General features: G+C 37.5%; 2 pseudogenes; both read right to left on the bottom strand.

Annotated features, from left to right (window-relative positions):
• Positions 1–2,243: 2,243 nt before the first annotated feature.
• Positions 2,244–3,072, bottom strand: LOC138072359 (olfactory receptor 4P4-like; annotated as a pseudogene).
• Positions 3,073–14,558: 11,486 nt separating this feature from the next.
• LOC138072351 (olfactory receptor 5W2-like) lies at positions 14,559–24,400 on the bottom strand (annotated as a pseudogene).
• Positions 24,401–25,641: the final 1,241 nt, after the last annotated feature.

The following is a 25,641-nucleotide window of genomic DNA, read 5'->3' as shown; positions in this document are numbered from 1 at the left end:
ATCATTGTTGTTTATCTATTTTATGTTTGGTAGTTTGTATCTGTTAATCCCAAACTCTCAATTTATCCCTCCCCTCCCCTTTTCGTTTTGGTAATTATGTTTGTTTTCTGTTTCTGTGAGTCTTTTTCTGTTTTGTAAATAAGTCCATTTATGTATGTTAAAAAAGAAAAAAAAAAACACATGTAAGTGATTGCATATATTTGTTTTTATCTGTCTGACTTACTTTACTTAGTAAGATAATGTATTGGTCCATCCATGTTGCTGCAGACTCCAGGTATTTTAATAATCCACATTCACAAATTTTATTCCAAGAATAAAAATAAAACAGAAACATCTGTGTTAATTTTTGAAGTTTTATTTTTATATAATACAAGTCTCATTGGTTGGAGGATAGGGCTTCTGAAGCAGAAGGAAACTTTGAGGGTTGGCTGATCTTCTTATTAAAGACCCTGCTTATTTCACACCAGAAAGTGATCTTTCACTTTCCTGCTCTGTTGTGTTCTCTGACGTGTATACTGTGCATGCCCTATCCAGGAGTTTTCGATAGCTGTTAAGAACTAGACTGAAAAGAACAACATGCAAATATGTTAGGATTATCTATAAGAATCTCTAGCACATAATGTTTTTAGGTTTATTTGTTGGGCATTTTCAACTGAGTCATAGAATTATGCTATTTTTTTCTTTTTTACATTATGAACCCATTTTAAGAATCCTCAACATTGACAACTCATTTTTATCTAACCTGGCTTTCTCTACAACTTGAAAACAAATTCTCATGCAAGTACATCATATCTATGAAGTTTTTTTAAAGACTTTTCAGATTCTACCCATTCCTAATCATTTATCTAGAGGCCTGATCTTGCTTCTAGTTATTGCTGACATTGGGCAAAAGTGCTCCAGAATGACTTTCAGTTCCTACTGGAAAAACTGCTATTAACTTGAACAGTGACAAAGATGTGATCATTGATTTTAAGTGGTATTCTCTACTTGCCCATTCTAAGAAAAAAATAATAATAATTTCACCAGTAATAGGTGCATTGCACACCGTGCTGTGCTTAGTCACTCAGTCATGTCCTACTCTTTGTGACCCCCTAGACTGTAGCCTGCCGGGTACCTCTCTCCATGGGGATTCTCCAGGCAAGAATATTGGAACAGATTGTCATGAGTTCCTCCAAGGGATCTTTCCAACCCAGGGATTAAACCCAGATCTTCCACATTGCAAGTGGATTCTTTAGTGTCTGAGCCACCAGGGAAACCTAGCTGGAACATGACATTAATATGAGTCCCATTCTCACACCCTCGCTTCTCCAAAGGAAAGTTATTATCAGAATGGTTACATTTCTGATGCATAACAGGAGACTGGGCAATAAAATAGCAAATATGTATTGAGCATTTACTGTGTGACCAAGCAGTGTTTCAGTCCTGCACATATCCTCACAAGACTGTGTGTTGGACTGTTATTATCACTTGGTGGATGGTTTGTTGAGCATCTGTTTGTTGAGCATATGTCCCAGTTTTCACAGTTAGTAAGCAATTCTGGGTCCACAACACATGCCCATAACAAATATACACTATCAGGTGCTAGAATTAGCCAGAGTTGCAGTTCACGTTTACATGGACAAAGTTGGGAGAGACAGTTCCTTTGAACAAAAGAAAAGAGATTGATGTGAGGCTTAGATTAGAGTACTGGTGTTGGACATATGAGAAGCTCCAGATGGCTGCTGGCTACACAATTATCAGAGTAGAAAGCTATATTTTTAAGAAATTGCAGGTCCAAAATTTGGTCTTTTAGGATATTCTTTAAATGATGCAAGTAAAATGTTGGAATTATCTTCTAAATCATTGCTACCTGGAATTGGCTTTATAGAATAAAGTCACATACAAGAATGGGCTCTATGGGTTCTCAGTGTTTATTTGTATTACATGATGCCTTTGATAGTCTACTGCAAAATATCTAAATTGACTATACAGCCAAAAGATCAGAGGGGAAGAGAAGATATAAATAAGAAAACAAGAAAACTAGTAAAGAGCACAGCAGAGAGTATGGATAAATCCGGGGAGTTGTAAGCTTTTGCTCATAATTAAATCTATATATTGCTAAAACAAAATGAAACAAAAAAGCATATAAGGAAGAATTATACATTTTAAAGTCTTCAGTGTAGAAAATTACTATATTCAACAAATTCAGTGGTGAAAATCAAAGGTATCTTTTAGTTCATTTCCTTTCTTACTGCGATATGGCACTAGAGTTTCTTTATGGAATTCTTCATCTCAAAGTTTCTCACTGTGTAGATTAGAGGATTGAGCATGGGAGCAATGATAGTACATAAAAGAGGGAACACTTTGTCTTCTGGTAAAGTAGTTGCTGGTCGAAAGTAAATGTAGAATAAAGGAGCAAAGGAGAGGACTACCACAGTGATGTGGGAACTGCAAGTGGAGTAGGATAGAGTAGGATATCAACAAGACCACAAAAGTCACCCGGCCCATGAGGCCCGAATTGGCGATGACAAGGAGAACGATTCTGGTGGTGTCAGTGCAGGCCGGTTTCAGCAATGGATACCCATCACAGAAGTAATGATCTATTTCGTTGAGGCCACAGTATGGTAGAAAGATGGCCAGGAGAAACTGACCGAAGGAACACAGGAACCCCCAGCGCAGGAAGCAGCAATCATGGCAACACACTTCTGTCTGGTCATGATCAGACTGCAGCGCAGAGGCTTGCAGATGGCCACATAGCGATCATAGGCCATCCCCGTGAGGATGAAGACCTCGATCCCCCCAAAGAAGTGCATGACGAAGAGCTGTGTCATGCAACCATGGTAGGAAATGGTCTTCTTTGCTGCCAGCAAGTCAGCGATCAACTTGGGGGTCACAGTGGAGGTGTAACAAAGGTCAGAGAAATACATGGGCTGCTTCATAAGTTGACTAGAGGCGATAGAAATCATTACAAGTAGGTTTCCAATAAGAATTGCAATGTAACAAAGTAAGAACCATAAAAAACAGAATTTCAATTTCCCTTTTCTGAGAAAGTCCTAAGAGAATAAACTCTGTGAAATTATTCCTATTTTCCATGACTCAGAGCAGTTTGTAGCCACCTGAAATTAAATAGTTATCAATCTTTATAAATATGTAAATACAATGATGCATATTATTCCTTGTCATGGGCATTTTAAAATGGAAAGCATTCAAAACGTGAAGAAAAAGATTTTGATTTTGATTTTGAAAGGTTTTCCTTGCATTCTTTTTGTCCCTTTCTGAAAAATATTAATTCCTGATAAACAACTTTGATATCTGATTTAAAAACTAACACTGTAGAATGCAGCATATTTATGCAACCATTCTGTTAGCATGTATTATCAAACATAACTGGATAATATGCCCTGGTAGAATTCAAGAAATGGTACTGTAGAAAAAAATCAGTCATCCCTTTCCTATTCTATTTGTTATTGAGAAAATAGACAGAGAAATGAAAATTTGAGAGAAAATAAAAAAGCACTTATCTGTGGATAATGTTATATGTGAGAAATTTTCTTCCATCTATCCTAGGTGAAAATGTGATAAGTAGAAAAAATTAACCAATTTGGAATCATGGGGTTTATATACATGGCCAAAATCAGCTATATATCTGCCGTACCTAATTTACAAATATGATTAATTTACAAATGTGCTTAATTTACAGATAGAATATTATATTTTATAGTCAAACAAAAAGATAACAAATAAAGTATAATTACCTCTATTTTTTCAAAAGGTATCATCTCAAACTTTAAAAATATTTATTTTCTACATTCAGTAAGGCATTTGAGGTTAACAGTATGTTTCACTTGAATTTTAGTCTCATACAGTGTCTTACTCACTTGCATAAATTGGCTTCTTTCTAATCGATGTACTCAAGCTGTTCAACTCTTCCTAATAATCAGTCATCCTGAAAATGTTCCCTTCATTCTGTTCCTGTATCACATGTATCTCAGGCTGGTGTCTCAGTTCCTGTATCTCAGGCTGGGTTTTCCCTCTTCCATTCCTATTACCTCCTCCTCCTCTTAGTCCCTGCTGTAAAGTAATGTAAGACCAGCTCTAATAATATGCTCATAACTATTACACCTTTGAACAAACCAATACCTTTCTACTGGCAGAAGTTCAAGAAGCATAGACTAGGGAGAACTACTGAGAATTAATCATTCCACTAAGTCACACCAAAATTCTCTACTTCAACTATATAAAACACAAGACCTTAGTATTTAAAATATTTTATTTCATTTACTCCAAACTTCAGAACCAATATATTCACAATTTATTTTCAAATCTGTAATGCTCCTCTTCTTATTTTTCATTTTCAGTGAAATTGACATTCAAATCTGTGTACATAAAGTAGGGTTTGGAAGAGAAAAAACTGCAAAACTATCTAGTGTATGAGAGTCATCATCAATGGCCACAAAATGACATTTAAATATGTAACAACTGAAGAGTGAAGAGAGGATATTTGCAGTGGTCAAATAAGCCATCTCATTCAACTAAAAATTATATTTTAGGCTTTTAAAATAATTCCCAATAATTTAAAAGAATGCAGGGCTCTATTCTAACTTCTCCCTTAAATTATATTCTTTTGATTTTGTGGGAAACCATGTAAGTTATATATTCAATCACAAATTATTCTTTATTTAATATTTGACTTACTGCATGAATTAATCAATTAACTTATATTTTCTCAGCGTTTTTTTCCCTTACAATTTGTCTAAAATCCTACCTCTGAGATTCTTTATCAGATAGCAGGTTAAATCATATTTGAAAAAGACAATGTAAATGCCATTTTGGTAAGTGCATTCGCAGACTAAAAGTGGAAAAATCAATGAAATGATTATGGATTATCAAGAAAATAAGCAAAAGCTTTTAAAATGCAGATTCTTTTGCCTTACCAATAGTTGACTATTTCAGGCAAATTGAAAATTATTTAAAAATTTTAATCTTGAAAATGCACTCAGTCTAGGCCATTTGAAAGAGAAGGAATATGTGAAAAATACCTAGAAATTAATTTGCATTTTAAAATATAAAAACTGTTTAATGCATGACTCAAAACTATAATCTATATTCCGGAACAACTTGAAAGCATTTTCCCTATTTTCAGTTATGTCTATGGAAAATAGAAACCGTGACTCATATGTCTATAAGAGTCATTTTCATATTTTCAAAAATTAATAATTATATAAACAGAAGATATTCTTTAAAATACTGGACTATTTGAAAAGTGAAGCAAAATATTGTCTCCTTCATCTTGTTGTACTATTTTCTAATTTGTTGGCATGAGTATGCCACATTCATTTTTTGTATTTCAGTTTAGGCTTCAATAAGCAATGGGAGTTAAACTATATGTTTAAGAATCTCTGCTGGACCCTAACTCCTTGTCCATGGTTCCAACATAAATTTTGAGGAGTCAATAGCTGGATGTTGATGACTATTATTTTCCAAACAAATGATTTACAACTCCCCTCCAGGTTATTGTGTCTCATTTCCTTTAAAATTAACTGAGCCAGTCTCAGAAAGAAACACAACTCCACCAGCTTTCCTTTTCCTTTGATCCTTTATAGTCTGATATTTTAAATTATCTTTATCCAATCCAGGTATATAGAAGGCTCCATCATCTATAGTTCAGACTTAAGTATTCTTCTCTGGAATCCCTAATTATTTCCTGAAGAAGTGAACCTGGACTAGCAGTTTCAAACCAATCTTTACTCAATACTATCACAGTCTATTAAACTCCTACTACTTCCAGGTTGATTTCAGTAACTATAGCCCACCATGCTATAGTTACTCACATATTCTAAGTCTTGTGGTTCTTAGAACTATCTACCTTGCTTCATTTTTTTTTCCTAATTATTACCAGATACCGTTAAGTGCTTTAGCTTATCTCTCTAAAACAATCTTATCTTGGTGAGAGTTAAGGCCAGTGCCTCATTTTCTCCCTAACCTGGACATAATGAAAAACAAAACCAAACAAAATTTATGCCATTCAAATCTATATTGAATAGTGAATGTTTGACTTTAGAACAAATTATATAAACTTTCTGAGCCATTTTACTTGTTTAATCCCTAAAGAAAGGAAACTAAAACTCATGTCTTTTGGATGTGGGACAGGTTATTAACCAGTTATCAATTACTATGTGTCAGGAATTGTGCTAGGTGGAAAAAAGACTAAAATCATCTAGGAGGCTTTATTAAATTTTTCATGTAGTAAGTGAGTTATCTAGTTCTCCCATAATAAGATTGTGACTGGATAATGACAAGTTATGAAGGATTTGATGAATTAGATTATACAATACATTCCTCATTTAATCAATGATATGGCACTGTATCTCATCATGAATCAAATTATTAATTCCGTTAGTTTTCCCATTATATCCTCACTCTTCACTTTGATTATTTTAAATATTCAGTACGCATTTGTCAAATAAATTTTATTTCAATATTTGATAGAATGAAATGAAAATTCATTTTAATTATGTCATTATCATTATAATTATTTTGTCATATGTTTAAGAGACAAAAACACAGAATGCTTACAATAAAATTTACTTCTGAATGATAGAGACTCAGAAAGTTCACCCTAGAATTGCTCTCTAATTTTTCCTAGTATTCTATTAGAAAAAAAATCATTTGAAGATCACATAAATTCACCCCTGTAACCTTGCCCCACTTCTCCCTCCTTTGGCTTACTGTGGAGACTAGACCTTTAAGAGTAGTCTTATATATTAAAACTCTGTCACCCCTAAAACCCTGGTTGTCTCCAACCTGGCTGGTCTCCAAAATGTATAGAACTAAATCTGACCATGCACTATTAGCCACTCTTTCATTTATTCTGAATATTTATTCAGATCATCTTCATTAACCTCCTATTTTAATTGACAACCCTGTCTTGGCCAAATTGTAATAGAAAAAGTGGTGTTTTTAAATACAGGAGTGAGAAACTCAAGCTACAAATAGGGCACATTCAGGCAGTTAATAGAAAGTAAGAGCAGAGTGATTTAACATACTTTGTACCTCTTCAGTTTTTCTTTAACAAATTTTCTGTGTCCTTTACTGAAATATCAGTCACCAGCTTTCTGCTTTACTAGCTTCCCTTTAACATTCCCCAAGTTATGAAAAAAATGTTTATCACTGTCATTTTTAATACTTTATGCAATTGACATAGGAAGGGTAAGTTATCACACATGAATTGTACAAAAAATATGTAGCCATGAAAGAGATGCTCTGTATTACCAGGTATATAGAGCAATAGTTTCAAATGTTGACTGTATGAAAATGTGGTTAAAGTTTCCTAACAAACATTAGCCAAGGGGCAAATGATCATTAAATTATATTTAAATAATAAATTCTAAAAACATATTGATCTAGCAACAGTGATTAATTGTGGATTGATTAAAGAAAAGTTAATTCATGTCCAACTCACCAGATACTTGGCTTAAATCTCAGGTACATGTAATATTTCACAGTACAATAATGTAAATTAACCAGTAAATTATATGACTATGTAGTAATATGTTTCATTATACAAATACTTCTGTAAAAATCTGAAAATAGAACTTACCTGCTCTCTAAGGTAAGGTGTCCAGCTTTTTTCTTAAGCAAATTCAAAACGCTTTTCCCAGTTTTATTTTAATATTTAAGAGAACAAAATGGTGCCATCATTTATGTTGGCAACAATTCTTTATTTCTCTTTAAATAACACTTTTATTATATTCTATGGTGAACATTAAAACAAAGACAACACAAGGTTCCTATCTGATTTCTAAGCAAATTTAACTGGAAGATATTTAATTTGCAGACATTTATTGGGCTCCAAAATCACTGCAGATGGTGATTGCAGCCATGAGGGTAAAAGACGCTTACTCCTTGGAAGGAGGGTTATGACCAACCTAGGTAGCATATTCAAAAGCAGATACATTACTTTGCCAACAAAGGTCCGTCTAGTCAAGACTATGGTTTTTCCAGTGGTCATGTATGGATGTGAGAGTTGGACTGTGAAGAAAGCTGAACGCCGAAGAATTGATGCTTTTGAACTTTGGTGTTGGAGAAGACTCTTGAGAGTCCCTTGGACTGCAAGGAGATCCAACCAATCCATTCTAAAGTAGATCAGTCCTGGTCCTCTTTGGAAGGAATAATACTAAAACTGAAACTCCAGTACTTTGGCCACCCCATGCGAAGAGTTGACTTATTGGAAAAGACTCTGATGCTGGGAGGGATTGCGGGCAGATGAGAAGGGGATGACGGAGGATGAGATGGCTGGATGGCATCACTGACTCAATGGACATTTGTTTGAGTGAACTCCAGCAGTTGGTGATGGAGAGGGAGGCCTGGCGTGCTGCAATTCGTGGGGTCGTAAAGAGTCAGACAGGATTGAGCGACTGAACTGAACTGATTGCAGTATCTCTGTGAGTTTGGAAATTCTCTTTGGGATAATGTGACCAAAGTGAAGCTGAACTTTTCTGAACATTATTCAAAGACCTAAAAATAATTATATAAACCAAATCATATGTTCCCTATGTGTATATGGAAGCTAAGTACATATCAGCTTCTATTTTATTATGGGGACAATTGTGAGAAAACTTAATGATCTGGAAAGAAAGCTCATAATACCCACACATCAGAGAGAAGAGGCAGGTAAAAGGAAAACATTGATACTACCTCAGTTCAGTTTGTGGAGTGTACTGGCTATTCCAGCATGCATCTCCTGTAGTCTATTAATAATAAAACCACTTTGAAAAGTTACCACAACCTGTTGTCCATTCTTCCTCAATGTCTTTCACTGTTGATTTTTCTGTCCACAGTTCACCCAAATAGCTCCCTTATATACCTCATCCCTGTAATGGAAGGTAATACCAAGTCTTTTTATGGTTACTTACGTTTTTCTTATTTCTCAGTAACATTTTGAGACAGGATTTTCTCTTCTCTGACAGCACTTTATTCAAGCTCCAGAGACCATATTCCTCAAATGTTTACATTTTTAAAAATGGCACTTAACAACTTTAAGTGCACAACTCAGTAACACTGCTTGTATTTACAATATTGTGTAATCGCTATATATTTCCAAAACATTTTCATCACTCCAAACAGAAACTTCACACCCATTAAGTAATGACTCTTCATTCTCCTTTCCCTCTGCCACTGATATCCTTTAATATACTCTGCCTCTGTGAATCTTCTTACATTTCATGTAAGTGAAATTATGCTCCTATCCTTTTTGTTGTTGTTGTTAATAACTTAGTTACTTTGGCTGTATCAGGTCTCAGCTGTGGCACAGGGATCTCTCATTGTGCTGCCTGGGCTCTTCACTGCAGTGGGGGTTGTCAGTTGCTCTTCCGCAGGTGGGATCTTAGTTTCCAATGAGGGATTGAACCCACGTTTCCTGTGTTGCAAAGTGGATTCTTAACCACTGAACTACCAAGGAAGTTCCCTATCCCTTTTTTTCTACATTCCAATTTAATCTTGATTTTTCACAAAATTCTTTTTTGTTTTAACAATCTCTTTCTTGAGTCCAACCAACTCTTTTTTGGCATAATCTCTTTTTTCTATTCATGTTTTATTTAATATTAATGACATATTTTTAGTATTTTCAAATAATCATTTAAAGAGATTTAGTTCAATTCAGAGTGTTATGGTTTTTGTCTGTTTTCTCTGAGTGTGCCTTTGTGTACGTGTGATGTTCTTCCAACAACACAAGAGAAGACTCTACACATGGACATCACCAGATGGTCAACATCAAAATCAGACTGATTATATTCTTTGCAGCCAAAGATGGAGAAGTTCTATACAGTCACCAAAAACAAGACCAGGAGCTGACTGTGGCTCAGATCATGAACTCCTCATTACCAAATTCAGACTGAAAGTGAATAAAGTAGGGAAAACCGCTGGACCATTCAGGTATGACCTAAATCAAATCACTTATGATTATACAGTGGAAGTGAGAAGTAGATTTAAGGGCCCAGATTTGATAGATAGAGTGCCTGATGAACTATGGAATGAGGTTCCTGACATTGTACAGGAGACAGGGATCAAGACCATCTCCATGGAAAAGAAATGCAAAAAAGCAAAATGGCTGCCTGGGGAGGCCTTACAAATAGCTGTGAAAAGAATAGAGGTGAAAAGCAAAGGAGAAAAGGAAAGATATAAGCATCTGAATGCAGAGTTCCAGAGAATAGCAAGAAGAGATAAGAAAGCCTTCTTTAGCGATCAATGCAAAGAAATAGAGGAAAACAACAGAAAGGGGAAAACTAGAGATCTCTTCAAGAAAATTAGAGATACCAAGGTAACATTTCATGCAAAGATGGGCTCAATAAAGGACAGAAATGGTCTGGACCTAACAGAAGCAGAAGATATTAAGAAGATGTGGCAAGAATACACAGAAGAACAGTACAAAAAAGATCTTCACAACCCAGATAATCATGATGGTGTGATCACTAATCTAGAGCCAGATATCCTGGAATGTTAAGTCAAGTGGGCCTATGAACAAAGCTAGTGGAGGTGACGGAATTACAGTTGAGCTGTTTCAAATCCTGAAAGATGATGCGGTTAAAGTGCTGCACTCAATATGCCAGCAAATTTGGAAAACTCAGCAGTGGCCACAAGACTGGAAAAGGTCAGTTTTCATTCCAATCCCAAAGAAAGGCAATGCCAAAGAATGCTCAAACTACCACACAATTGCCCTCATCTCACATGCTAGTAAAGTAATGCTCAAAATTCTTCAAGCCAGGCTTCAGCAATACGTGAACCGTGAACTCCCTGATGTTCAAGATGGTTTTAGAAAAGGCAGAGAAACCAGAGATCAAATTGCCAACATCTGCTGGATCATGGAAAAAGCAAGAGATCTCCAGAAAAACATCTATTTCTGCTTTATTGACTATGCCAAAGCCTTTGACTGTGTGGATCACAATAAACTGTGGAAAATTCTGAAAGAGATGGGAATACCAGACCACCTGACCTGCCTCTTGAGAAATCTGTATGCAGGTCAGGAAGCAGCAGTTAGAACTGGCCATGGAACAACAGACCAGTTCCAAATAAGAAAAGGAATACATCAAGGCTGTATATTGTCACCCTGTGTATTTAACTTCTATGCAGAGTACGTCATGAGAAATGCTGGACTAGAAGGAACACAAGCTGGAATCAAGATTGCCGGTAGAAATATCAATAACCTCAGATATGCAGATGACACCACGCTTATGGAAGAAAGTGAAGAGAAACAAAAAAGCCTCTTGATGAAAGTGAAAGTGGAGAGTGAAAAAGCTGGCCTAAAGCTCAACATTCAGAAAACAAAGATCATGGTATCCGGTCCCATCACTTCATGGGAAATAGATGGGGAAACAGTGGAAACAGTGTCAGACTTTATTTTGGGAGGCTCCAAAATCACTATAGATGGTGCCTGCAGCCATGAAATTAAAAGATGTTTAGTCCTTGGAAGAAAAGTTATGACCAACCTAGATAGCATATTCAAAAGCAGAGACATTACTTTGCCAACTAAGGTCTGTCTAGTCAAGGCTATGGTTTTTCCTGTGGTCATGTATGGATATGAGAGTTGGACTGTGAAGAAGGCAGAGCACCGAAGAATTGACACTTTTGAACTGTGGTGTTGGAGAAGACTCTTGAGAGTCCCTTGGACTAGTAGGAGATCCAACCAGTGCATTCTGAAGGAGATCAGCTCTGGGATTACTTTGGAAGGACTGATGCTGAAGCTGAAACTCCAGTACTTTGGCCACCTCATGCGAAGAGTTGACTTATTGGAAAAGACTCTGATGCTGGGAGGGATTGGGGGCAGGAGGAGAAGAGGACGACCAAGGATAAGATGGCTGGATGACATCACTGACTCGATGGATGTGAATCTGAGTCAACTCCGGGAGTTGGTGATGGACAGGGAGGCCTGGCGTGCTGCGATTCATGGGGTCACAAAGAGTCGGGCACCACTGAGCGACTTAACTGAACTGATGTTATTACAGGGACATATTCAGTGTTTGGAATGTTTTGACACATTTTATGCTTTTTCCCTCTCCCTTTGTCGTAGCATTATATGGATACAAATTTTTTCTTTTCTTTCTTTCTTTCTTTTATTTATTTATTTTTTTTGATTACTTAGTGGAGTAAATTTTGGGTTTTCTGTGGCTTATAAGGATTCTAGCTTAGTGCTTTTTTCTTCTGTAGTGTAGTAAAATGAAGTGTATATGAATACACACACACACATACATATACTAACACATACATACATGGATATGTATGAATGTGTATATTTTGTTGTTGTTCAGTTGCTAAGTCGTGTCTGACTCTTAGAGACCCCATGGACTGCAGCATGCCAGACTTCCTTGTTCTTCACTATCACTCAGAATTTGCTCAAATTCATGTCTGGTGAGTCAGTGATGCCATCCAACCATCTCGTCCTCAGCCACTCTTTTCTTTTGCCTTCAATCTTTCCCAGCATCAAGGTCTTTTCCAACATGTCAGTTCTTCACACCATGTGGCTAGAGTATTAGAGTTTCAGCTTCATCATCAGCATATACATATATATATATATATATATATATATATATATATATATATATATATATATATCCCTCTTTATCTAAAATGCATGGTTGTTGAGAGATTTTGATTATCAGTTTTTTGTGTGTATGTTTCTTTTATCATGTTTCTGGAAGATCCTTAACACAATTTACTCATTTTGCTTCTCTTAACATTTATAACTCTATTGCAATCCTTTTCCTTTCCTCCTTTGTCTTAGAAAGAAATTTCCCTGAAGTTTGCACCTCATATCCTATACAATTGCAAGCCTTCTTCTTGCAGCCAGTGCTGCTTCCTATCAGACTTTTGACCTGCTTTTAATTACTGATTATGTGAGTAGAACTTTATTATTTATTTTACCTGTTTTGTCCCACTAATAAGATCTCCACTTTCATTTTCCCTTTTCTAAACTGTGTCTTCAGATTTCTTCATTCTACACACTTAGAATTATGGTAATTTGAGACCCAGAGGTCTTTGCATTCCTTTATTTACTTACAGGTAAATTTCACTTCATGCAGTTATCTTCCCACAGTGATGAAAAAGAATGGTTTATTCATTTGATTCCCCTGGCCTGAAAAGTTTTTGGGAGGATGGGTGGGAAGATTAAATTTTAGGTCCTAACAGTGTCTTAAGGCCTTTTAATAGATTTTGCCAGAAGAATGCTTTATCTATTTTAATTTTGTTGATATCAGTATGTTATAATATGTAGCTTATTTTGATTATCACCTAGATTATATCTCATATAGTAACTTTTGCTATGGTAGTCTATTCCTTTGTAATTTTTTAAAGGCATGGCTTTACAGCTTAAAACGGATTGCCTTATTTACTCTTGTATTTGCTAGTAACCAATAAATGATAATTTTATTATTAAAATTGTTGTGTTTTACTTATGGGCTAAGACATAGTCAACTTTTTAAATTCCTTAAGAAAGATTGGAAAAAATTCTATTCCTTATTAGTAAATTTCTATGATATAATGTAATTGTGTTATTTGGGATTATAACAGAAACACAATCACACACACACACACACACACACACACACACACATATATATATAATATTGTTTTTAGTTTAAATTTAGAGTCTGTTTATTTCTCCTCTCATCTCCTATAGTTTCTGGCTTATGAATATTTTTGTTTTGTCATTGAATTATATATATATATGATAATAACATTATAACTTCCTTATGCATTCTTATTTTTGTAATATATTAATAGTATTTGCTTCTGTAAGGATTTTAATATTTATATTAATATCTGCACATATTATTAACCATGTTTTGTGTATTTACTTCTTATAAAATTAATTGAGATGAAGTGTTAACAATCTTCATTACCTAAACTATGTGATTATGTAAGTGACCAAGAGACAACACATCACTTCTAGTTCAAAAACAAAAATTAGAAAAAAAAAAAAAAAAAGATAAAAATCAAAGGTGAATTGTTGCTTGAATGTGATCTAGTAAATTGCCATCTTGAACACTGGTTTCCTTATTCCTGAAAGAGACATGAAATTACCAACGGACAAAAAAACAAACAAAAATACACAACCTAAAAACAGAATTTTTTTTTTTATTCTGTGGACTTAAACCTAGAAAATAAGGGGCTTCCCTGGTGGCTCAGATAATAAATAACTCACCTGTAATGTAGGAGATCCAGGTTCAGTCCCTAGGTCAGGAAGATCCCCTGGAAGGGAAATCGGCTACTCACTCCAATACTCTTGCCTGGAGAATCCCATGGACAGAGGAGCCTGGTTGGCTACAGTCCATGGGGTCAAAAAAGAGTCAGACATGATTGAGCGGCCATGCACACACAAACCTGGAAGACAAAGTCTCAGTTAATTCAGAGAAATTGCTCTGAAAAGGGAAGGGAGGAATCAGAATGTATATGCATTTTGCAACAAAAAACCAGGTCGTCAGACCATCAGAAGATTATTGGAAATGAAAGAAAACCAGAAAGCTCATGTTAACGAATTTAGGGCTTTTCTGCACGTGGGAAGAGGAAATAGTCTGGGCTCCTTGAAATCATTCCTTTGAGCTGCACCTTAACTTAGGGCCAGTACCTTGTTCTTTTCTATCCTGTGTTCCCTCAGGGTGCAGCTCTGTTTCAATCCAGAGTTCCTCAGGGCTCACCAGCCTGAGCGGGAGGTGGGGGTGCAGGAGCCGTGCTGATGGCTTGGTGGCGTCAGCATCCTCTGTCGGCCGACATGACAGATCACATTTTTCCTTCACGGAATAAAATGTTTTCAAAATTATATTTAAACCACGAACATCTTACTTTCTATCAGTTTATGCTACTTTCTCTAAAGCAATCAATACACATTATTTGTGCCTTAATTTAAATTACCCCTGAAAAAGGAAAATGGCAACCTACTCCAGTATTCTTCCCTGGAGAATCCCATGGACGGACGAGCTTGGTGGGCTACAGTCCACGGGTCGCAAAGAGTCGGACACGACTGAGCGACTTCACTTTACTTTAAATTACAGTGTCACTCTGCCATCTAGTGGATATGCTATTTTCATCACTTACTGCTGCGGCTAAGTCGCTTCAGTCGTGTCTGACTCTGTGCGACCCCATAGACAGCAGCCCACCAGGCTCTCCCGTCCCTGGGAGTCTCCAGGCAAGAACACAGGAGTGGGCTGCCATTTCCTTCTCCAATACATGAAAGTGAAAAGTGAAAGTGAAGTCGCTCAATCGTGTCAGATTCTTAGCGACTCCGCGAACTGCAGCCTGCCAGGTTCCTCCGTCCATGGGATTTTCCAGGCAAGAGTATTGGAGTGGGGTGCCATTACATCACTTGTTAGGGAAAGACAAATTCATACTCTTTGCTACTAATTTGCAGAGGGATTTTATGCTACTTGTGGCTCAGAAGGTAAAGAATCCATCTAGAATGTTAGAGATTCTGGGTTTGATTTCTGGATCAGGAAGATACCCTGGAGAAGGGAAAGGCAACCCACTCCAATATTCTTGCCACAGAATTCCAGCGGGCTACAGTCCACAGGGTTGCAAAGAGTCAACTATGACTGATCAATTAGCACTTTATACTCTTAGATCCTATGAAAAAATTCTGCCAATTACTATGTAATTTTGCTGAGAATGAGACCACAAACTGGGAATGTTAGGGGAAAATAAAAACAACATTTCCTTCCCATTATGTCAAACTAGTATTTAAACTGTATATAAGCTTAAGGGGGGAAAATAAGCTCTTGCGTAATAAGAAATAATACTGGACTGAGACTGTCAGATTTATTTTAATTCTTTAATCTTTTCTGAAATGTGTGCCAGACTGGAAGCCCAGACCAGATCAAAGAAAGGTAAATAAAACTGCCTGTGAGCACACTGAGTAACCCTAGATACCAGGGTGCCCGTAATGGCCTGCATTTTATACTTTCCATTCTCAGAAGTATCTACACATAAATACATGTGAGAAAAAAATTGCAAGTGTTAGTTGCTCTGTTGTGTCTGACTCTTCATGATCCCATGGACTATAGCCCACCAGGCTTCTCCATTCATGTAATTCTCCAGGCAAGAATACTGGAGTGAGTAGCCATTCCCTTCTCCAGGGGATCTTCCCAATCTAAGGATAGAAGCCAGGTCTCCTGCATCGCAGGTCAAATGTTCACCATCTGAGCCACCGGGGATTTATCTAAAATTACGTATTTACATGTCATACTAAATTTAGGAGGCTATTTTGAAATGAATTTCTTACTTTTATAAAGTATGATTTACCTTACATACACTTTTAGGAATGATCTCCTCAGTTATGTGCTGTGCTCAGTCACTCAGTTGTGCCTGACTCTTTGCGACCCCATGGACTAGAGCCCACCAAGCTCCTCTGTCCATGGGAATTCTCCAGGCAAAAATACTGTAGTGAGTTGCCATTCCCTCCTCCAGGGGATCTTCCCAACCAAGGGATCGAACCTGGGTCTTCTGCATTGCAGGAGGATTCTTAACCATCTGAGTCACCAGGGAAGCCCCTCCTCAGTTATAGACAAAGATTAATAAATTTTGTATTGAACTCAATCCTTATGTGTTAAGGTGGTTAGAATATACTACTTATAGTAATATATTTTTTATCAGATGGAATAGTTAAATCAACCTATTACAGATGTGTAAATTATGGATTTTGAGAATTATGCAGATAATTTTAAAACAGTATTTTGAGAATACCAAGGAAAAAGTGATCTTAGTGAAAGCTCTAAGCCAATGTGAGGACCAGTCACAGAATATGGGAAATGCAGAGACATTGTGGAGTTTAATATCTTGTCTGCATTCTTCCTGAAGAGTCTCCCCCTTCCTTTTGTTTACATTAAAGTGTGTGTCTCTAGAGCCCTTTCTTATATACTTTTAGTGAAACTGGGAAACCCAGAGACTCCGAGTCATTCACACTAATCTGCTCATTGACACTGGAGAAAAGAAAGAAAATTCTTTTATTGTTGTTGTTCTGAAATTAGTTTCCTTTGGCTTCTAAAAGTTAATTCATTTAAAATCAAATTTCTCTCCTCAGGATGCAGAAAAAAGGTCAGTGTTTCTTTCATATTGTAGCCTTGAAATATTTGAAGACAGTGTTAAGAATCTCCTTTTGTTTTCCTTCTGTGTTCCAGATGTCTTCAGGCCTTTGATTGGTTTATCAGATGCTCTAGCTCCCATACACCTCACTGTTTATTACTTCATAGTGCTGCTGCTGCTGCTGCGCTTCAGTTGTATCTGACTCTGTGCGACCCCATAGACAGCAGCCCACCAGGCTCCGCCGTCCCTGGGATTCTCCAGGCAAGAACACTGGAGTGGGTTACCATTTCCTTCTCCAATACATGAAAGTGAAAAGTGAAAGTGAAGTTGCTCAGTCTTGTCCGACTCTTAGCGACCCCTCGAACTGCAGCCTACCAGGCTCCTTCATCCACGGGATTTTCCAGGCAAGAGTACTGGAGTGGGGTGCCATTGCCTTCTCCCACTTCATACTGCAGGTGCCTACATAATTATTGCTAGTTTCCAGGAATCATTTACTAGTCAGTAGTGAGATGCTGTCAAGAACATGATGTTTGTTTCTGAATCAAAATGAAAATGGGAGTTACTTCTTTCTGTTTACATCAACTACGAATGCAACCACATTGACTCCCATGGTTATAATATTAAAACTAAGTCAATTTCATTCCCATTGTCAACACCATTTTACAACCACAATCTCTTCATTACTATATACTTGTCCTGTGGGCATGGAACTCTATTTCAACTCTATTCAGCAATCAGTACTAATCTTAATTGCATTCTTTACACAATTTAGATTCTCTGGTCTTCTGATCGTCTCTCATACTTTTTGTTGTTGTTCAATCTCGCAGTCACATAAGACTTTTTGCAACCCCATATCCTGCAGCATGCCAGGCTTCCCTGTCCCTCACCATCTCCCAAAGTTTGTCCTGTGTAAACTCTACTTCTAATTGAAAAAATTTTGAACATTCAACTCCTACCTTGGTTCATACTCTCTTCTCTGCTTAAAATGTCTTTTTTTTTTTTTTCCTTATCCCTTCAATCTATCCTAACACTATAGTTTGACTCAAAGTTCAAAGTCCTATTGTTATTTTATTGATTAGCAAATATCTTGGTCATTTTTCAAGTATCTCAACATGTGAAGAACACTCTTAATATGCTTGACAAAAGCTTAATGAAAACTAAATAAGCAGAAAAAAATATCATGCACAGTGGTAATGCAAAAAAGTGTAGTATTTTTTTAAAGCACATTATTATTTCTCTCGCTACATTACAATTATACCATAATAATTCCATTGTTGAACTTCCCAGGTGGCGCTAGCGGTAATCCGAGAGAGACATGTTTGATCCCTGGGCTGGGACGATACCCTGGAGGGGAGAACTGCAACCCACTCCAGAATTCTGCCTGGAGAATCCCATGGACAGAGGAGCCTGGCGGGCTTCAGTCCATACCCTCTCACAGAAGCAGACACCCCTAAAGTGACTTAACACACATGCACCCAGTCACATTATCATAAGCCATAATTGAGAACAAGCTTAAGTCTCTGCATTGCCACTCAGAGGACATCTGCCTGATCTGAAATTAAGAGACAAGGAAAGACACTACACAATGACCAACGATCAGTCCATGAAGACATAACAATTGTAAATATATATGCACCCAACACAGGAACACTTCAATATATAAGACAAGTGCTAACATCTATAAAAGAGGAAATTGGCAGTAACACAACAATAGTGGGGAACTTTAACACTCAAATTATACCAATGGATGGATCACTCAGGAAGAAAATTAATAAGTAAACCAATTCTTAAATGACACAATAGACCAGATAGATTTGCTATTTATAGGACATTCCATCTGAAAGAAGCAGAATACAATTTCATATCAAGTAAACATGGGACATTTTCCACAATAGATCATATGGATCACAAACCAAGACTTGGTAAATTTTTAAAAACTGAAATAGTAACAAACATCTGTTTCCAACGACAATATGAGAAATCCATTAAAAAATAAAGCTGTAAAAATCACAAACATATGAAGGCTCAATAATATGTTACTAAACAACCAATGTCACTGAAGAAAACAAAGAGGAAATCAAAAAATACCTAGAGACAAATGACAACAAAAACATGACAATCCAAAACCTAAGGTGCTCAGCAAAAACAGTTCTAAGAAGGAATCTTATTGCAATACAATCTTACCTCAGGAAACAAGAAAAATCACAAATAAACAACCCTACATTACACCTAAAGCAGTTCAATTCAGTCACTTAGTCGTGTCCAACTCTGCAACCCCATGAACCACAGCACACCAGGCCTCCCTGTCCATCACCAACTCTTGGAGTCCACCCAAACCCATGTCCATCGAATCGGTGATGCCATCCAGCCATCTCATCCTCTGTCGTCCCCTTCTTCTCCTGCCCCCAATCCCTCCCAGCATCAGGGTCTTTTCAAATGAGGCAGCTCTTCTCATCAGGTGGTCAAAGTATTGGAGTTTCAGCTTCAACATCAGTCCTTCCAGTGAACACCCAGGACTGATCTCCTTTAGGATGGACTGGTTGGATCTCCTTGCAGTCCAAGGGACTCTCAACAGTCTTCTCCAGCACCACAGTTCTAAAGCATCAATTCTTCAGTCCTCAGCTTTCTTCACAGTCCAACTCTGACATCCATACATGACCACTGGAAAAACCATAGCCTTGACTAGATGGACCTTTGTTGGCAAAGTAATGTCTCTGCTTTTGAATATGCTATCTAGGTTGGTCATAACTTTCCTTCCAAGGAGTAAGCGTCTTTTAATTGCATGGTTGCAATCACCATCTGCAGTGATTTTGGAGCCCAGAAAAATAAAGCCAGCCACTGTGCCCACTGTTTCCCCATCTGTTTGCCATGAAGTCATGGGATCAGATACCATGATCTTAGTTTTCTGAATGTTGAGCTTTAAGCCAACTTTTTCACTCTCTTCTTTAGAGAAAGAATAAACAAAACTTGAAGTAAAAAAAAAGGTACCAAAACATAAAGATCAGAGCATAAATAAATGAAAATATAAAGAAAATAATATTAGTGTATAGGAATGCAAGGGATTTCTGTGTGTTGATTTTATATCCTGCAACTTTACTATATTCATTGATGAGCTCTAGTAATTTTCTGGTGGAGTCTTTAGGGTTTTCCATGTAGAGGATCATGTCATCTGCAAACAGTGAGAGTTTTACTTCTTCTTTTCCAATTTGGATTCCTTTTATTTCTTTTTCTGCTCTGATTGCTGTAGCCAAAACTTCCAGAACTATGTTGAATAGTAGCGGTGAAAGTGGACACCCTTGTCTTGTTCCTGACTTTAGGGGAAATGCTTTCAATTTTTCACCATTAAGGATAATGTTTGCTGTGGGTTTGTCATATATAGCTTTTATTATGTTGAGGTATGTTCCTTCTATTCCTGCTTTCTGGAGAGTTTTTATCATAAATGGATGTTGAATTTTGTCAAAGGCCTTCTCTGCATCTATTGAGATAATCATATGGTTTTTATTTTTCAATTTGTTAATGTGGTGAATTACATTGATTGATTTGCAGAAACCAGAATTGAAAGAGACACATGTACCCCAATGTTCATCGCAGCACTGTTTATAATAGCCAGGACATGGAAACAACCTAGATGTCCATCAGCAGATGAATGGATAAGAAAGCTGTGGTACATGTACACAATGGAGTATTACTCAGCCGTTAAAAAGAATTCATTTGAATCAGTTCTGATGAGATGGATGAAACTGGAGCCAATTATACAGAGTGAAGTAAGCCAGAAAGAAAAACACCAATACAGTATACTAACACATATATATTGAATTTAGAAAGATGGCAATGACGACCCTGTATGCAAGACAGGAAAAAAGACACAGCGGTGTATAACGGACTTTTGGACTCAGAGGGAGAGGGAGAGGGTGGGCTGATTTTGGAGAATGGCATTCTATCATGTATACTATCATGTAAGAATTGAATCGCCAGTCTATGTCTGACGCAGGATACAGCATGCTTGGGGCTGGTGCATGGGGATGACCCACAGAGATGTTATGGGGAGGGAGGTGGGAGGGGGGTTCATGTTTGGGAACACATGTAAGAATTAAAGATTTTAAAATTAAATTAAAAAAAAATAAAGAAAATAATAACAAAGATCAGTGAAACTAAAAGCTGGTTCTCTGAGAATATGCAGTTGATAAAGCTTCAGTCAGAGTCATCAAGAGAAGCAAAGAGAAGACTCAAGTCAATAAAATTAGAAAGGAAAGATGAGAAGCAACTGCTGACATTACAGATATTTTCCATCAGTCATCAATGATGTGTAAGAGGGATGTGCTATGGAAAGAAGCAGGAAAGTTAACGATGAGGACTGAAGTAGACAGCCTAGAATACATCAGTCTTTTGATACGCTGTTCACTATTTTTGTGAAATTTCAAGAATTTTCAAGGAATTGAAGAGTATCTCCATGCCATTACCACAATTTGGATTTGAATTGTGAATTTCCTAAAAAACACTCAGTTCTTCTTTAAGTTATTCAATTCTAAACAAGGAAGCATATTTTAATCAAACGTTTTCTGCTGCAATACTATTTTTGACTTCCATTTAATGGGCTTATTTATTTTTCTTTTTTTTTCATATCATATTTATTAATTCCAATAAAATTGACCAATATGCAGTTCAAATCAGTCTTTAGATGCTGTAATATACATCTGACATTTGAATGGAGACAAATTAACTAGATTACATGTTTATTTACTGAACAATATCTGCCAATCCACTGATGCCCTGTTTGACTTAGACTTTAATTTTCAAACAATATTTTCAGTTAAGTTTCCTTTTATGAGCAACAGTTCCAAAAGAGTTTTGTGAATTGATAAAATATGGTAGAAATAGAAACCTATGCATCTTTTATATAAAATAATAATTTTATGTTTGTAGCTTTTTCCACAATGAAAAGTTTTCCTAACATGCCATAATGTCTCACAAATGCCCTTAAGTTTTTTATCTCATGATGATTTTGTGGCTCATTTATTACTAAACAGCTTAGTTCATTAATGTCTACTACTAGTATTAGCTTAAATTCATTAGTATAGAATCTATAAGATGTACTATAAAATATAAAAAGCCTGAGTCCTGAAAGATCACTCAGTAAATCTTTGACTTACTTTACGACAAAACCTTTAAGACATTGCATAATGTTTTAGTGAGACTGAAATAATGTTTGAATGAAAAATGAACAAAAATTAGCATAAGTAGAAAAGTCAAAACGTTTTTCAAAAATTGTAAGTGCCATGTATAAACCCTGCCCACATACTAAGCATCATATCTGAGGAAACCTGCAATATTTCTTAGCAGTGAAGCTGTGCTTAGTCACTCAGTCATGTCTGACTCCTTGTGACCCCATGGATTGTGGCCCACAAGGCTCTTCTATCTATAGGGATTCTCCAGGCAAGAATATTGGAGTGGGTTACCATTTCCTCTTCCAGTCTTAACAATGGAGTTTAATACAAATAATTATTCACTTAGGAACTTGAGAAAATTGTTTCTCATGTGTCATGCCATATAATTTTAATTACACAATTACTATATGTGTGTGGTTGTGTGTACATGTGCATAATACAAATATTTAGCTTTCAATTTTACTAAGGCCTCTTTTACATCCTTGTTCCATAGGCTAAATATCAGAGGATTTAGCAAGGGAATCACAAGGGTGTAAAACAAAAAGTTCATTTTGTCTTCATCTAGAAAGTAGGATGAACTTGGCCTGAAATACATAAAGAGTATAGCTCCCTGGAAAATTGACACTGCAGTTAAGTGGAAGGTGCAGCTGGTAAAAGCTTTGACTCTCCCCTGAGCAGAGTGGATCTTCATGACTGGAAAGATGATATGAAAATAAGAGCAAGGACTCCTGAAATAGTACTCAGTTCAATAGAACCCAAAGCAGCGAATATCACTAACTCATTGACCTCTGTATCTTAGCAGAACAGGAAAAACAAACAAACAAACAAACAAACAAGCAGAGGTAAATCACAGAAAAAATGGTTAATTACATTTGACTCACAGAAACATAAATTGAATGTTAATGCTGTGTGTATCAGAGCGTCTGCCATCCCCACCAGGTAAACCCTAGACACGAGCAGCGAGCACACCCTGCTGGACATGCTGACCGCATAAAGCAAGGGGATGCTGATGGCCTTGTACTGGTCATAGGCCATCACTGCCAGCAGGGGACACTCAGAATTGGCAAAGATAGAAAAGATCAAGAATTACAGAGCACAGCCATGGAAAGAGATTGACTTGTTCTTGGCAAGCAGGGAGAAATATCAATAACCTCAGATATGCAGATGACACCACCCTTATGGCAGAAAGTGAAGAAGAACTAAATAGCCTCTTGAGGAAAGTGAAAGAAGAGAGTGAAAAGGTTGGCTTAAAGCTCAACATTGAGAAAACTAAGATCATGACATCCAGTCCCATCACTTCATGGCAAATAGATAGGGAAACAGTGGCAACAGTGGCTGACTTTATTTTTGGGGCTTCCGAAATCAGTGCAGATGGTGACTACAGCCAAGAAATTAAAAGACACTTGCTCCTTGGAAGAAAAACTATGACCAACCTAGACAGCATATTAAAAAACAGAGACATTACTTTGCCAACAAAGGTCCATCTAGTCAAGGCTATGGTTTTTCCAGTAGTCATGTATGGATGTGAGATTTGGATTATAAAGAAAGATGACCATCAAAGAATTGATGTTTTTAACTGCGGTGTTGGAGAAGAGTCTTGAGAGTCCCTTGGAGACTCCCCAAGGAGATCCAACCAGTCTGTTCTAAAGGAGATCAGTCCTGAGTGTTCATGGAAGGACTGATGCTGAGGCTGAAACTCCAATACTTTGTCCATCTCATGTGAAGAACTTACTCATTGGAAAAGACTCTGATGCTGTGAAAGATTGAAGGCCAGAGGAGAAGGGGATGAAAGAGGATGAAATGGTTTGATGGTACCACTGACTCGATGGTCATGCCTTTGGGAGTTGATGATGGACAGGGAGGCCTGGTGTGCTGCAGTCCATGGGGTCTCAAAGAGTTAGGCATGACTGAGTGACTGAACTGAATTGAACTGGAAAATAGGTCCAGCAGCATCTTTGGGCCAATGGCTGTGGAATAGCAGAGGTCAGAGAAGGAGAGGTGACTGAGGAAAAAGCACAAGGGTATATGCAGCTAGGGATCCATCCTAATTAATATAATCATTCCAAGATTTATCAGAATGTTAATGAGATAAACAACAAAAACATGATAAACAGGGCCACTTTATACCCAGACTTATCAGTAATTCCCCTAAATATCAATTCAGTTAAGGATGAGGAATTTTCTCTTTCCATTCTTTGGTGTTCTTGTCTAAAGTTTTGAAGTAACATAAGACAAAATTCTCACAACTAGAGTGGAGCCATGAAAACTAGTGAGGAGACCCAAATGCCACAAATAGAACATCCTCACCACAGAGAACTCCCAGAGGAGGCAAGACAGCAACTAGAAAGGAGCCACAAGTCCCCTTCTGAACTTGAGAGGAGGTTTATGCCATAACTCAAGAGAACCCCATGGCCACAAAGAGAGAGGAGCCCACCTGACAATACTGGAGAGTGACCCACCACCAACAACTGGAGAGGAGACGCTGGACATTGCACCTCAAGAGGGTCCCCTCCACCCCCAAATAGAGACGTACCACCTGTGCCAGTAGAGTAGACCCCACCACCACCATCAGAGAAGAGTAAACTCTGCGCAAGTACAGAACAGCCCTTTGAATGTCACCACTTGAGAGGAGCATTCCCATACAACACAATTACACAGAAGCCTCCTTCCTCAACTAGAGAGGAGGCTCCCATGCCACAACTAAAGAGGAGGGGCTGTGCCAAAATTAGAGAGCAGGCTCACAAATATCACAGCTGGAAAGAGTGCCTGTGCACATTGCTACCAGAAAGGAAAGCCCCTCCACAATTTGAGAGGAACACTCCACTGCAACTCTAGAGGTGCCAGTCACACATCATAACTAGAGAAGAATCCCCTAAAAAACTCGAGATGATACTGAACACCAAACTATAGAGGGGCTCATCCAACACAAGTAAGAGTTGACCCCCTACACCAACTAGAGAGGAGCACTATGCCACAGGTTGTTTAGCCATCCACACATCACAACTAGACAGAAGCCACCCTAAACATTGCTACTAGAGAGGAGTCACACCATCACACTACCACAACTAAAAGGAGCCCCGACTACCACAACTAGAGAAGAGTCTACAGACAACAACTAAAGAGTCTACAGACAACAGCTAGAGAACAGCCATCCCACCGCAAATAAAGAGTGGACTCTCACTGCAACTAGAGTGGAGCTTTATGCCACAACTAGAGAGTAGCCTCCAGCACATTGCAACTAGAGAGGGGCCAGCCTGCACATCACTACTAGAGAGGGTCTTCCCCACTGTAGCTTGAGAAGAGGCTCCACCATAAGTCTAAGGAACGCCGAGTCAGCTGCTACTACTCAAGAGGCAATTTGACAGGAGACCTAGGCTGTAACAACAAAAGGTACCTCTGGCCAATGTGACGGAGGGACTCCCTTGTCAAAACT

Source organism: Capricornis sumatraensis, unplaced genomic scaffold, assembly GCF_032405125.1.
Source record: "Capricornis sumatraensis isolate serow.1 unplaced genomic scaffold, serow.2 scaffold10, whole genome shotgun sequence".
In the NCBI taxonomy this organism is placed as follows: domain Eukaryota; kingdom Metazoa; phylum Chordata; class Mammalia; order Artiodactyla; family Bovidae; genus Capricornis; species Capricornis sumatraensis.
Note: the sequence above shows the minus strand (reverse complement) of the source record. Positions and strands in the feature narration are given on the sequence as shown.